Below are 13,980 nucleotides of genomic sequence, written 5' to 3'. Positions count from 1 at the left end.
ACATTGTTCATATCATATTTTATTCTCATTGCTTTACTTAGCCTGCATCTCATACATTTAACATATAATTTGCACAGATTCTCATGCTACACGATTTAGTAGTAAAATTCATACATATTTTTCATAAAATAAATCAACCCACATTTAACATTTATATGCTCAAAATACATTTCATTTCCTATTTAATTCATCGGAAAATTCTTTTCACTTCCATTTGTTCACTATCACATATACACAACTATATCGACAATCCTAGGCTCAGAAAACATAAATTTCATGGTTGGCATTTTAAACCCACATAAAAATATATATACATAAATAACACATAGACATTTTTAATTTATGAAAAATCTGATTTAATATATAAATTTTTCCCTTACCTAAATTCTCGAACTATACCGACAGGGACTCCGAAAAAATACCTGCGGCACTCACCCGGATCCTAAATCAAAAATTCTAATTCCATGTAATTAATCTTGAATAAAATATTATTTTAATATTTTCTAAGCTCATAAATTCTAAATAAATAAATATACCCTTAAATAATTAATTCATTTCCCCAAGATACTACCCATCTAGCCTTTCCAATGCTCCACACACCTCAAATTAACATTTAAACTAATATTTAATACTCCCACTTAATTTTCTAAATTATGCCCGCGGGGCCCAAAATTACACCCACGGCGCTCACCCTAGCCCTGAATAAAAAATCCTAATTTCATTTAAATTATTCTTAAATAAATTACAATTAAAATATTTTCTAAGGTCATAATTTTCAATTAACAGTTAACCCGCAAATTTAACTAATTTGCCAAATTTCTCAAAATCCTACTCTCGCTTTGGAGTAGGGCCTAGAAAATCTCAATTGAAAAATTACCTACGTCAAAATGACGACGACGATGACTAGGACCACGTGGTGGTACCCGATCGTCGATTTAACCGCATATTAATAGAGAAATTGAGAAAATGAGAAAAAATTACCTTTCCCTAGGAGCAGTGCCTAAACCGTTCCCATGAAAAATCTACTCTAGTAGAAATGTCGGCAGCGGAACCAGGAATCCAACGGCACCTTCCGTTTCCCGATCCGCTGCAAATTCGCCGAAAATTTAAGAGAGAGAGAGAGAGAGAGAGAGAGGTGGCTGAGCGAGCAGGAACTTAAAATTTCAGAGGGGGGGTGTACTTTTGCTTCTTCTTATCTTCTTTTACTTTATATATATATATATATATATATATATATATATATTCTCTTATTTCAATTAGTTTTTTTTTTTTTTCAAAACCAATGTAAAAATGTTTAATTTAATAACTAATTATTTAATTTATCTTAATTTAATTTAATTTTTTTAATTTTAATTAATTTTTTTTCTTTTTCCCGCACCATTCCTTTTATTTATTTATCTAGTTTTTTTATTTATTATTATTTTTTTCCAAAATATTTTAATCCTTTTAAATTTCTGGGTCTTTACATTCTCCCCTCCTTAAGAAATTTCGTCCTCGAAATTTGTTCATAACATTTCATTTCCATAATTCTACGATTTACTATATCCCACACCATAATCTCAACAACACAATTATATACTTTAAATCAAATACACATCCAAATTCTCCATATAAGGACCAATCTCACGACTAGGAAACATCACCGTTGATGGATTTACCGTGGTTTTCTAAAACCGTTGACTGAATCAGAAAATCACAGAAGTCCGCCAAGGGATTTCTGCCTCCAAGTTATAATACGAAATCCTATACTTACCTACACCATACCTATTCTCAACACCTAACCTGACCTATCCATTTAGCGTCCTTATCTTAATTATTTCCTATACTCTAGTATAAATCATCTCTAACCTAATACTCTAACATTTCTATATTCAGGCGATGTGAAATTAATCACACTTCCAGCTGGACATTGCTTTGATACCATCTGTAACGCCCCGAACCCTTAAACCCGAGTCTAGCGCGTTATACCTGATAAAATCCCTGATATTTCATAATTAAACCATACATACACAGCGGAAAACACAACTGTGAACCTCAATCATACAAAGAAGACCAGAGTTTCCTACTTCTGTCAATAGACCATAATATCCTTCAACACCTGCATTTCCATAATTACATATATGTCGCAAAACAATTCAGTATTTTCACAATCATTCCTTACTCAATAGTCTTAAAACATAAAGACATAAAACATAAATATTTACATTCCCCAAAATTAACATAGAAATATACCCTTTTCTTTTCTTAATTCTCAATAATACTATAAAAACCTTGAGCTCTAAAAGCTCGATCTCAAAGAAATCCTAAAAAATATGAATTCATATTCGGGTGAGATACATCTCAGTAAGGAAAGAAACATACATAGTAAAACAGCGTATGGCCAACATGAGGAAAATAGATATCATTTTTATTTCATTTGCAAATCATCATATAACATTGAAATAGTTTTATGAACCTAAACAATTACACGCAAATATTTAACCCACGAGATTACCCAAGGATAAGGGTAATTACCCGCTTATACAAGTAGCACCCCTCTGCTCTGATACTTAGGTAACCCTAAGGTCACAATTAAAACAAACCAGAGCACTCATCTTACTCAGTAAACCCTCAAGTGTAAGATTAATCTCGTATCCACACAGTTCAACAATAGTTTACTGGCAAAGGCCCTAAGGATAGGGAAATCTACCTGCCCATGCAAGTAGGTTCCCTCAGCCCTGCTACGTCACGCGGCTACTGCCATATCTGTAGCTATTAGTGCACTCGCCTTACTCAGCAAGCCCTCAGGCGAAAGGTACATCTCGCCCAATCATAACATATTCTACATACGTACATATTTCTAATATCATAATACACCATTCTTTCTATCTTTATTCAATCATTCACATCCTTTCATGTTCAGAACTTAACATTTCCTTGTGTTTCACTTTAAGTGACTCTTTCCCATTTGTATCATTCACATTTCACATTTCATTTCATTGCATTGTCATTCCTTGTCTTTTCATTTCATAACATTTTCATTTCATTCCTTTGTACTACATCCGCTCTTTAGCTGTCATTTGTTAGTCCACATAGAAATGCGCTAGAATCTGCTACAGTTAGTCCACATAGAAATGCGCTAGAATCTACTAACCCGACTTTCAGCTGTCGTACCTTTACATGGTTGCATTTAACATATATAGGAAACATTGTCTATATCATATTTTATTCTCATTGCTTTACTTACTTAGCCTGCATCTCATACATTTAACATATAATTTGCACAGATTCTCGCCCGAATCCTGAATCAAAAACCCTAGTTCCATTTAAATTATTCCTAAATAAAATACTATTTAAATATTTTCTAGGGTCATAATTTTTAATTAACAATTATACCCGCAAATTTAACTAATTTTCCAAATTTCTCAAATCCCACTCTCGCTTTGGAGTATGGCCTTAAAAATCTCAATTGAAAAATTACCTACATCAAAATAACGATGACTAGGACCACGTGGTGGTACCCAATCGTCGATTTAACCGCATATTAACAGCGAAATTGAGAAATTGAGGAAAAATTACTTTTCCTCAGGAGCAGTGCCTAAACCGTTCCAATGAAAAATCTGCTACATTAGAAATGTCGGCAGCAGAACCAAGAATCCAACGGCACCTTCCGTTTCCCGATCCGCTGCAAATCCACTGAGAAATTGAGAGAGAAAGAGAGAGAGAGAGAAGGAGACGGAGGTGGCTGAGCGTGCAAGAACTTAAAATTTCAGAGGGGGGCGCGTGTACTTCTACCTCTTATTTCTTCTTCTTATTTTCTTTTACTTTATATACATATATATATATATATATTCTCTTATTTCAATTAGTTTTTTTTTTCAAGACCAATGTAAAAATGTTTAATTTAATAAATAATTATTTAATTTATCTTAATTTAATTTAATTTCTTTAATTTTAATTTTTTTTTTTAATGTTTAATTTTTTTTCCTTTTTTTTCCCACGCCATTCCTTTTATTTATTTATTTGTTATTGTATCTATATTTATCTTTATTATTTCAATCATTTTAATTCTTGACATCTATCTGAAATAAAAACCATTGTCGGGCAAAGACAACAACCAAAAGGGAGCGAACGGAGGTAATACGAGCAACAGGGGCAAATGTCTCCTCATAATCAATGTCATATTCCTGAGTAAAGCCCTTTGCCACGAAACGAGTTTTATGTCTTACTTCAGAACAGTCGGAGTTTGTTTTCCATTTATACACCCATTTGTTTCCAATGACAGTCTTGCTAGAAGGTAGGTCAACCAGGCCCCAAGTATGAGTTTTGTGAAGCGCGTCAAGTTCTTCAGACATAACTTGCTGCCAAACAGGAACAGAACACGCTTCGCGATAACTGCGAGGCTCATGAAGGGAGTCAAAAGTAAAAAAACAGTGATAATCACTAAAATAGGTAGGAGGTGCCCTTACCCGACTAAAACGACGGACATCCAAATTAGTGGACTCAGGCGGAGTGGAAGCAACAGCGGGATCATCATACGGTCCAAGTTCGGGAGTGGCAGACGCGGACGGATCACCTGATGAGCTGTCATGACCTGCATTAGAAGAGAAAGCGGGGGAGGGATCTATGGCAGGATCAATGAAAATGGGAGAGTATGAGGGACCATCGGAAGAAAATGGAGAGATACTAGCGAACATTTTGTGTTCCCAAAGCTAAACATGTGACGCCCCCAAACCCTTAAACCCAGGTCCGACGTGTTATATCTGATAAAATCCCTATAATCCATAATTCATAATATACGCAGCGGAAAACATCACCATAATCTTCATATAACATAATACCAAAGTTTACTAATTCTAACTATAATCCATAATAAATCATCATCACCAGCATTTCCATAAATCTACATAACTCCCGAAACATTTTAGTATTTTCACAATCATTCCTTACTCAACAGCCTTAAAACATAATGACATAAAATAAAAATATTTACATTCCCCAAAATTATCATAGAAATATACTATTTTCTTTTTCTATTTCTCAATAATGTTATAAAAACCTTGAATATTTAACATGAGTCTATATAACAACAAAATATTTAACATTTTAAAATCATTAACATAATTTCTAAAACTATTCTCTGAACCTAATCAATCACATGCAAAGATTTAACCCACGAGATTACCCGAGAATAGAGGTGATTACCAACTCATACAAGTAGCACCCCTCTGCTTTGATATTTAGGTAACCCTAAAGTCACTAATAAAGCATACCAGGGCACTTGCTTTACTCCGTAAGCCCTCAAGTGTTAGATTGATCTCGTACTCGCATCATTCAACAATAGCTTACCGGCAAAGGCCCTAAGGATAGGGAAATCAACCCGTCCATACAATTAGGTTCCCTCTGCCCTAGTACGTTATGCAGCTACTGCCACATCTGAAGCTACTAGTGCACTCGCCTTACTCAGCAAACCCTCAGGCGAAGAGTGCGCCCCGCCCAAACGTAACATGTTCTACTAGCATAAATACTTCTAATATCATAATACATTATCCTTTTCTGTCATTATTCAATCATACACATCCGTTCATGTTCATAACTTAAACATTGCATTTTATTTCACTTTAAGTGACTCTTTCCTATTTTACATTGTTCACATTTCACATTTCATTTCCATTCCATTCATTTCCCTTTTCATTTCATTTCATTTCATACCCAACATCTTTCAGCTGTTTTACCCAACATCTTTCAGCTCTTTTACCTAACATTTTTCAGTTGTCATACATTTATCCAGCGTCTTTCAACTGTTTTACCCAACATTTTTCAGCTGTTACACATTTACCCAGCATCTTTCAGTTGTTTTACCCAGCATTTTTCAGTTGTTTACCCAACATTTTTCAGCGGTTTACATAGTTGCATTAACGCACACAAGCAGCATTGTCCATATCATGTTTTATTCATAATGCATTACTTACTTAACCTGCATCTCATACATTTAACATATATTTGCATAGAATCTCATGCCACACAGTTTAACAATAAAATTCATACATTGCCTGTAAAATAAGCCAACCAACATTTGACATTTATATACCGAAAATACCTTTCATTCCTTACATAATTACCATGAAAATATTTTTCGACTTTCATCAGTTCATTTTCGCATATACATATCCAATAAACAGTCATAAACTCGAAAAAATATAATTTAAATGATTGACATTTTAAACACATACCAAGACATATACACGTACATGTAACACAATTCATTTTCCATTAAATTCATAAAAATTCTGATTTAATATAGATTTTTCCCCTTACTTGGTTTCTTGAACTACGCCAACAGGGACCCTGAAAAATACCTACGGCTCTCACCGGGACCTTGAATCAAAAATCCTAATTCCATTAATTTAATCACAAATAAAATACTATTTTAATATTTTCTAGGCCTATAAATTCTAAATAAATAAATATGCCATTAAATATAGCCAAATTGCCAAATTTCTCAAACCCCACTCTCGCTTTGGAGTAGGGCCTAAAAAACCTCAATTGAAACTTTACTTATGTTAAAATGATGACGATCACGACTACGACCCCATAGTTGTGCCTAATTGTCGATTCAATAGTGAATTTAACGAGAAATTGAGAAATTAGGAGAAGGTTGTCTTAACCCAGGAATGGTGCCTACGCCGCTCCCACAACAAATCCGCTCTAGTAAAAATGTCGGGAGCGGAGTTAGGAATCCAACGGCACCTTCTGTTTTCGGATCGGCGCTCGTTAAACCGACTAAATCGAGGAGAGAGAGGAGGAGAACAAAGGAGAGTGATGGAGAGTACAGCGAGAGAGAGAGAGAGAGACCACGCAGAGTCTTTAATGAAATAAAACAACTCAAATGTCTTGAAGCCTCTGGAGGCTTCAGGATTGATATATGTATATAATATTTATAGTATAATAATATTCCTTTAACATATATATATATATATATAATCTTATATTATAATATAATATATTATATTAAATCATTTAATTAATAATGATAATAATTTAATTAATTCTAATTAATTAATTTTTTATTTTAATTTTAATTTTTTATTTTATTTTATTTTTTTATTATATATATATATATATATTTTTTTGCCGGGTTATTACAGAACATGCTAAGAGACTCGAAGATGCTTGGCTATGGGGTCATAGCACCGATAACCCTTGTGTTCAATGCCACAACCAAGAAAGTAACAAAGACGAGAGCGAGGTTCAAGTTTTGTATGTTCATGAGGGGGAAGCAAAACAAAGCAAGCACAACCAAATACTTCGAGAAGAGAATAATCAGGTACCTTTCCATAGAGAGCCTCATATGGAGATTTATTGGAAAGAGTAGGGGTTGGAACCCGATTAATAGTGTAAACAGCGGTGAGAGCAGCTTCACCCCAAAAGGGTTATGGGAGGGATGCAGAGAAGAGTTGAGAGCGAATAGTGTCAAGAATGTGACGATACTTACGTTCGGCATGACCATTCTGTTGGGAGGTGGATGGACAAAGTCGATGGGATAAGGTGTCGGCCCCTCGAAGTTCTTTAATGAAAGGGGTAGAAGTATATTCCAGGGCATTATCGAATTGAAATACTTTAATGGTGTAGGCAAATTGAGTTTTAATCATCTTCTTAAAGCCACAAAAAGCATTAAGTAACCCAATGCGATCATGCAAAAGATAAATCCATGTATACCGAGAGTAATCATTAATAAAAATGACAAAGTAACGAGACCTGCCCTCAGTAAGGACAGGAGCAGGTCCCCAGATATCAGAATGAATTAAATCAAAAGGTGTAGAGGACAAAGAATTAGTTTCATTAAAAGGTAAAGCTTTATGTTTCCCAAGTTGACAAGACATACAATCAAAATGTTCAAATTTAACATTTCCTAAGCAACCACTAGAAGCTAAATACTGAGCACGAGACAATGAGGTATAACCAAGACGAGAATGCCAAACACTAGAAGACACTGTAGCAGAAAGAGACGGAGGAGAACACAAACGAGGCAAATGTAGAGATGTGAGCTCAAAAAGGCAACCAACTTTACTCCCAGTCCCAACAATTTGGCTCGTCTTTGGATCCTGCACATCACAACCTTTGTGAGAAAAGGTTAAGATCAAACCACATTCAACAAGTTGACCAACAAAAAGGATATTGAGAGACAAGTTAGGCACAACATATGTATTAGGTATAGAAAAAGTAGGAGTAGAAAGATGACCAAGATGACTAACAGACATATGTGAACCATCAACAGTATAAATTAAGGGAACAAAAGTTAAAGACTACTTATGTGTCACTAAAGAGGAATCAAAGGTCATATGATTGCAACAGGAAGAATCAATAAACCAAGGTATAAAGGTACCTGTGGTGACTGATAAGGCAGTAGAAGTGTGGGATAGAACCTAGGTGATAATTATCTCAAGGTCAACTGTAAAAAAAGATGACAAAGGAGGTGCAGAAGATGGAGCAGATTGAGGAGCTGGTGGAGACAGCAGTAATAGGCTTGAAAGAGTAAGACGCCTTAGCCTTGAGAGCATCCCGAGTATCCTTGGCCTTCTTCTTGGCACAATCAAAAATACGGTGAACGTCTTCCTTACAATAGTGGCACTGGCCATAGAAACGACGAAGTTTAGAAGATGCAATAACTACAACAGGAGTAGCCAAAGTAGAGGAACGAGACGGAGCAGTAGCTAAAACCATATCGGTAGAATGAACCCTACGAGTTTGTTGGCGTGTCTCCTTATAAATGAGCTCCGTAAGAGCAACCTCAAGTGTAGGAAAAGGAGATCGATGTAACAAAGAAGCTCGAGTATTCTCAAATTCATCTCGGATATGCATCATAAACTATATAAATTGACAACGATCCCGATATGCAGCAAAAAGTTTAATCGACTGCTCATCAAAAAAAGCAAGGTGAGCTTGAGGAACCTGATCCCAAATGCCACTAACTTAAGCGTTAAACTCGGCAATAGATTGTCCAGGTTCCTGACGCATCTGGGAAAGCCTAGTTTCCAACTGAAACTCGATAGCAGCATCACTACCACAATGTTATCGATTGGCCAAAAAATCCCAAGCAAGTTTGGCATTACAAAATTTAGGAAGTAGACTCTAAATAGTAGGAACGGATGTATTAATAAACCAGGAAAGGATCTTACAATGAGTACTTTACCATTTATCAAGAGCCTTATCAAACTCTTCTATTGATTGCATGTCAGTTTTCATGGGTTTTTATTTTGTTCCAGTAACAAAACACCATAATCTCCGACCAATAAAAAAAACTGACATTTGTTGGGCCCATGCATTGTAGTTGGAGCCATTCAGAACAATCTCTATAGGGTGAGCAACATTAGTTAAAGACACCATAAAAAAATGGATAATACTAATCAATGTAGAGCAAATAACAATTTAACGGAATCTAAGATATGGAAACTGGTGCTTCGCGGTAGCCAAAGAGAGCTATCTATATCCTGCACGTGGTGGTCATGTAGAGAAAAAGGATGCAAAGACAATAGCAAAAATTGAAGCACAGTAATAAAATTAATCAAGGCTCAACACCTCGGTTGTGCCCCTGGAGCTTGGCTTCAGGTAGCTTGTCAAAGCTTAAGGCCATTAAAAAAATGGCCGCGACAGCGCCGCTTTGGAACCGAAGATCGGACCAGTCTCTGGAACGGGAGCTTCCGGATCAACAGCTTCGTGCTCTTCTGGTACCTCCTGATTTCCCTCAGCGTCACTATAACGACTTGATATTTAATTAGGTTTTTTTTTTTTTAATTTTTATACTATGACATTTAACATGCTCTGATACCATACTAGATTGAACCCAATCATCAACCTAAGCAGCGAGAAGCAGAAATCACATAAACATAACCATATGTAAATATATACAATACCAGAGTGCTAAATTGTTTCCCAAAATATACATATATAACTGTTCCCATAAATATCTTTAGCTGGCTAGGACTATACAGAAATACTCCTAAAAATACTCACTCTTATATCAGGGCAATAATGAGGCCCCTTTATCTACGAGCCTGATATGCTCGCCTACCTGAATCACCTGAAAAATGTTAAAATAATTGGGATGAGCCAACACTCAGTAAGACGAAATATGCTATTTCTAGTGTGTGGCAGATGAGTTACAATATTTTGAAAATTTGTTACTATAAAATCATGTATAACTAGATCTGTAAATACAGTACAAGTAATAGAAACCACCACCATTTCCATGTTGCTTAACATATCAGTATTTTAGATTACTATTTAAAATACTTCTAATGTACATAAGTATATTCTCTGTCTCTGTAAATCTGTATATACATAATAATAACTGAAAACTCCCCTGTGGATAACTGTGTGTCATGATTTAACCCCTTATGACAGGGTTGTGCAGCCTGTAGGCGGGATCTACCTTGGCTGGCGGACCAGGGTAAACCACTATACTCCCTCAGTCCGATCTACCCTCCTCAACTCATATCTGATGGGGAGCCTATCCACGTCAGGGCACTATATGATCGACCTACTACCACGTATTATCTGAATAGGTGGTTACACTCTGTAAACTATATGTAGCTACGGTATCGTGCTCTATAAACTATATGGTCCAACAGGGTCTGATACTATATAATACATCTCTATATGCAACTATCTGTTGTACCATGATTCTGTAATAACTGTATTAACCATGACACTGAAATAAACTGTAATTGTATCATCTATATTTCTAAACTGAACTGTAATCTGTAAGTCATGGTACTGAAAACTGTATAATCATATCTTGAAAATACTGTAAAACATGTTTCTTTACTATACCCATATTCTCAAGCCACACATAAATTTTAAAGATATTATACATAAATGATGAACTGTATAAATTTCTATCGTGAATAATCATCTATAAAAACGTATAGTTTATACTGAAACATAGTAAAATTGCCTAGCATAGCATATTTCCCTTACTTGATTTCCGCTAAAATCTCCCTACTGTAACGAGTCCTACACCCCTAGGGTTCTCCACTAAACACCCTGAAAACCATATTTGCCATAACAGAATATCAATATTTCTTGGCCTACATCATTTTCTACAACTGTCAGAAGGCCAAAAATTGAATAAAAGGTACCTTATCCTGGATTTGGGATGAATTCCATCTTCATCCCACCGATGATCCGCTCCAGCAGACTCGCAGAGAACTCTGCTAGAAGCGTCGTGGTAGCCTCAGATCGTCGATCTGGCGACTGACAGGGCCAAAATCAAAGGAAGAAGAGGGAGGAGCCGTAGGAGTTGAGAGAGAGAGAGAGAGAGAGAGACCATGACAAATTTCTGCGATTAAAATCAGTTTAGGGCTATTTATACTATGGGATTCGTCAATGAGCCACGTCATCTCGTCGACGAGTCCTTAAGTAATTTCATCGATGAACCTTACCCTTCGTCGACGAAATTTAGAGTAGCCCAAATTCTTCTCTCGGTATTTTCTCGTCGACGAGACAAAACCTCGTTGACGAACCCCTGTATTCGTCGACGAGGCTTGGAAATTTCTTGAAATTGTTATTACCTATAAAGTGTGATGTCTGCGTTCGTCGAAGTCTACTGCCTCATTCTGTTCCTGTTTCCATTTTCCTCCCTCTTTATTATTAAAATACTATTATTCTTCGGGTCACTACAGCCACTATTCCCAGCCTGAAGCGGTGGGGCTTCTTCACGCCTCTCCCTCTGTGTTTGCACAAGTAAGTCGAGGAGGAAGATAGTGCTAAGGACGACGACGACGATGTTGTCAGAAACGGTGCTCGCGATGGTGATGACGTGGACGTTGGTTCTGCAACTACGGTAGTTGGTTCTGCAACTATGGGCAGTGAAGTTGGCATAGAGGATCGATTGTGCTCATAGGGATTTCGATTGATGATGGCAAGGAAGGGTGTTCAGAAACAGTGGGCGGCGGCAAGGAGGGTTAAGAAAAAGAAATTAGGTTTAGGGCTCTGATACCATGTTAAAATTAATAAAGACTTTATTAATCCTTTTTTTTTATAAATAAAACTGTGCAAAGTCATCCTTTTATAGGGGAAGGAGGCATACTACAAGGGTATTTTAGGGAGATATATAAGGGAGATATGCTAACAGAGGATAAAAATTGGAAGCTTCAGAAGAAAGTGTTGAGTTTTTCAAGCATGCCTCCTCCACACACTAGTCTAGCACTTAGTAACAAAGTCATGAACTTATTGGTGAATTGGGATATAGACAAAAAGCTTTTTTCCATAAGATTGGACAATGCTACATTTAATGACTGCTTTGTAGAGTTTTTAAAGTCCAATATGAACTTGAAAAATGCTTTGGTAAGGGAAGGAAAGTTTTTTCATGTTCGTTGTTGTACTCGCATATTAAATCTCATTGTCTAAGATGACCTAAAATTATCTTCTTTAGATGTGGACAAAATACGAGATTATGTCAAATATGCAAAGCATTCATAACATCTGAAGTTTAGATTTCATCAATGTTGTGAAAAGGTGAGAGTACCATGTGTGAAAGGATTTCGCCAAGATTGTCCAACTCGGTAGAATTCTACTTATACGATGCTTGAAAGTGCTCTGTACTATAGAGATGTTATTTTCCAATTCAAGTTTAGTGAGGAGAATTTCAGGTTTTGCCCAAATGATGATGAACGAATGGAAATTGAGAAAAATGTTTGCTTCTTGAAGGTTTTTTATGATATGACAATTTTTTTTTCTCGAACATCTTATTCAACTGCAAATTTGTACTTTCAATGTGTATGAAAGGTACGAGTAACTTTACTTAATATGACATTGGGTAATGATCTCTTTTTAATGGATGTGGCTAGTCAAATGCAAGGAAAATTTGACAAATACTAGTTAGATTATAGTAAAATTTTGGCAATAGCTGTTATTTTGGAACCTCGTTTCAAGATGCAATTTGTATCTTATTGTTTAAAAGAAGTGCAACCAATATCTAGGAAATATCAAGTAAATGACATTCAGCGTGAGATGCATTATCCTTTTGATGATTATATGAAACACCACTCCCCTTCGACTTCTAAGAAAATACCTTCCTTTGAAGCAACTACTAGTTATGATCGTGGTCATATGACACCTATTGCAACATCAGTTGATGTGAGACTAAAAGTAAGTTATTTTTTAAGTGCAAATTTTATTTTACTTTTATTATATATCTATAAAAATTTTATACATCTATTGTTATATATTTGTTTTTAGGGTTTTAAATCTTTTGCTAGGGAAAAAGAATAAACTCCAATGTCAAAACTAGAAATGTTTTATAGAGAGCGGCTACTAGATTGTGATAAAGAATTTGATATTTTGGACTTTTGGAAGAATCATGAATATAGGTATCCAATTTTTTTCTTAAATGACAGGAGATATCTTATCAATTTCAATATCAAATGTTGCATCGGATTCAACATTTAGTATTGGAGGAAAAGTGATAAATATGTCACGTAGTTTTCCTACGTCTGATAATGCTAAAACTATCATTTTAACTTGTGATTGGTTGCATTGTAGTAGCCCAAACCTACAATTAATTTTATACAGTGGAAGACCTCAAATTCATTATACTAGAGTATTAAATAACCTCATTATAACAATATCTCCAATATCAAATTTAATACATCCTTAGAAATTTTAAAATATACAAAAATAACAAATTTCAAATTTAATATAAACCGCTATTTCTAATCACACCCACGCTTTCACTACACTACTTTGATTTCGGCTATGCTCCTAAAGGTATCTGAAATGTTTAATAATAATTGGCTAAGACATCTCTTAGTAAGTAAGAACTAGATTAACATCAACGTGTGGCTAGAATGAACTTTAGTGTATAAATAATTTAATAATAATTTTAACTATAATAGAAATTTCATTTATAAACCTTATGTCACATATCTATAAATAAAAATACGTACTTTTCTCCAAAACAATATTTAGGCCTATTAAATGGCCATAATCACATAAATA

Source organism: Malania oleifera, chromosome 5 (genome assembly GCF_029873635.1).
Source record: "Malania oleifera isolate guangnan ecotype guangnan chromosome 5, ASM2987363v1, whole genome shotgun sequence".
NCBI classification, from domain to species: Eukaryota; Viridiplantae; Streptophyta; class Magnoliopsida; order Santalales; family Ximeniaceae; genus Malania; species Malania oleifera.
This window is presented reverse-complemented; position numbering follows the sequence as displayed.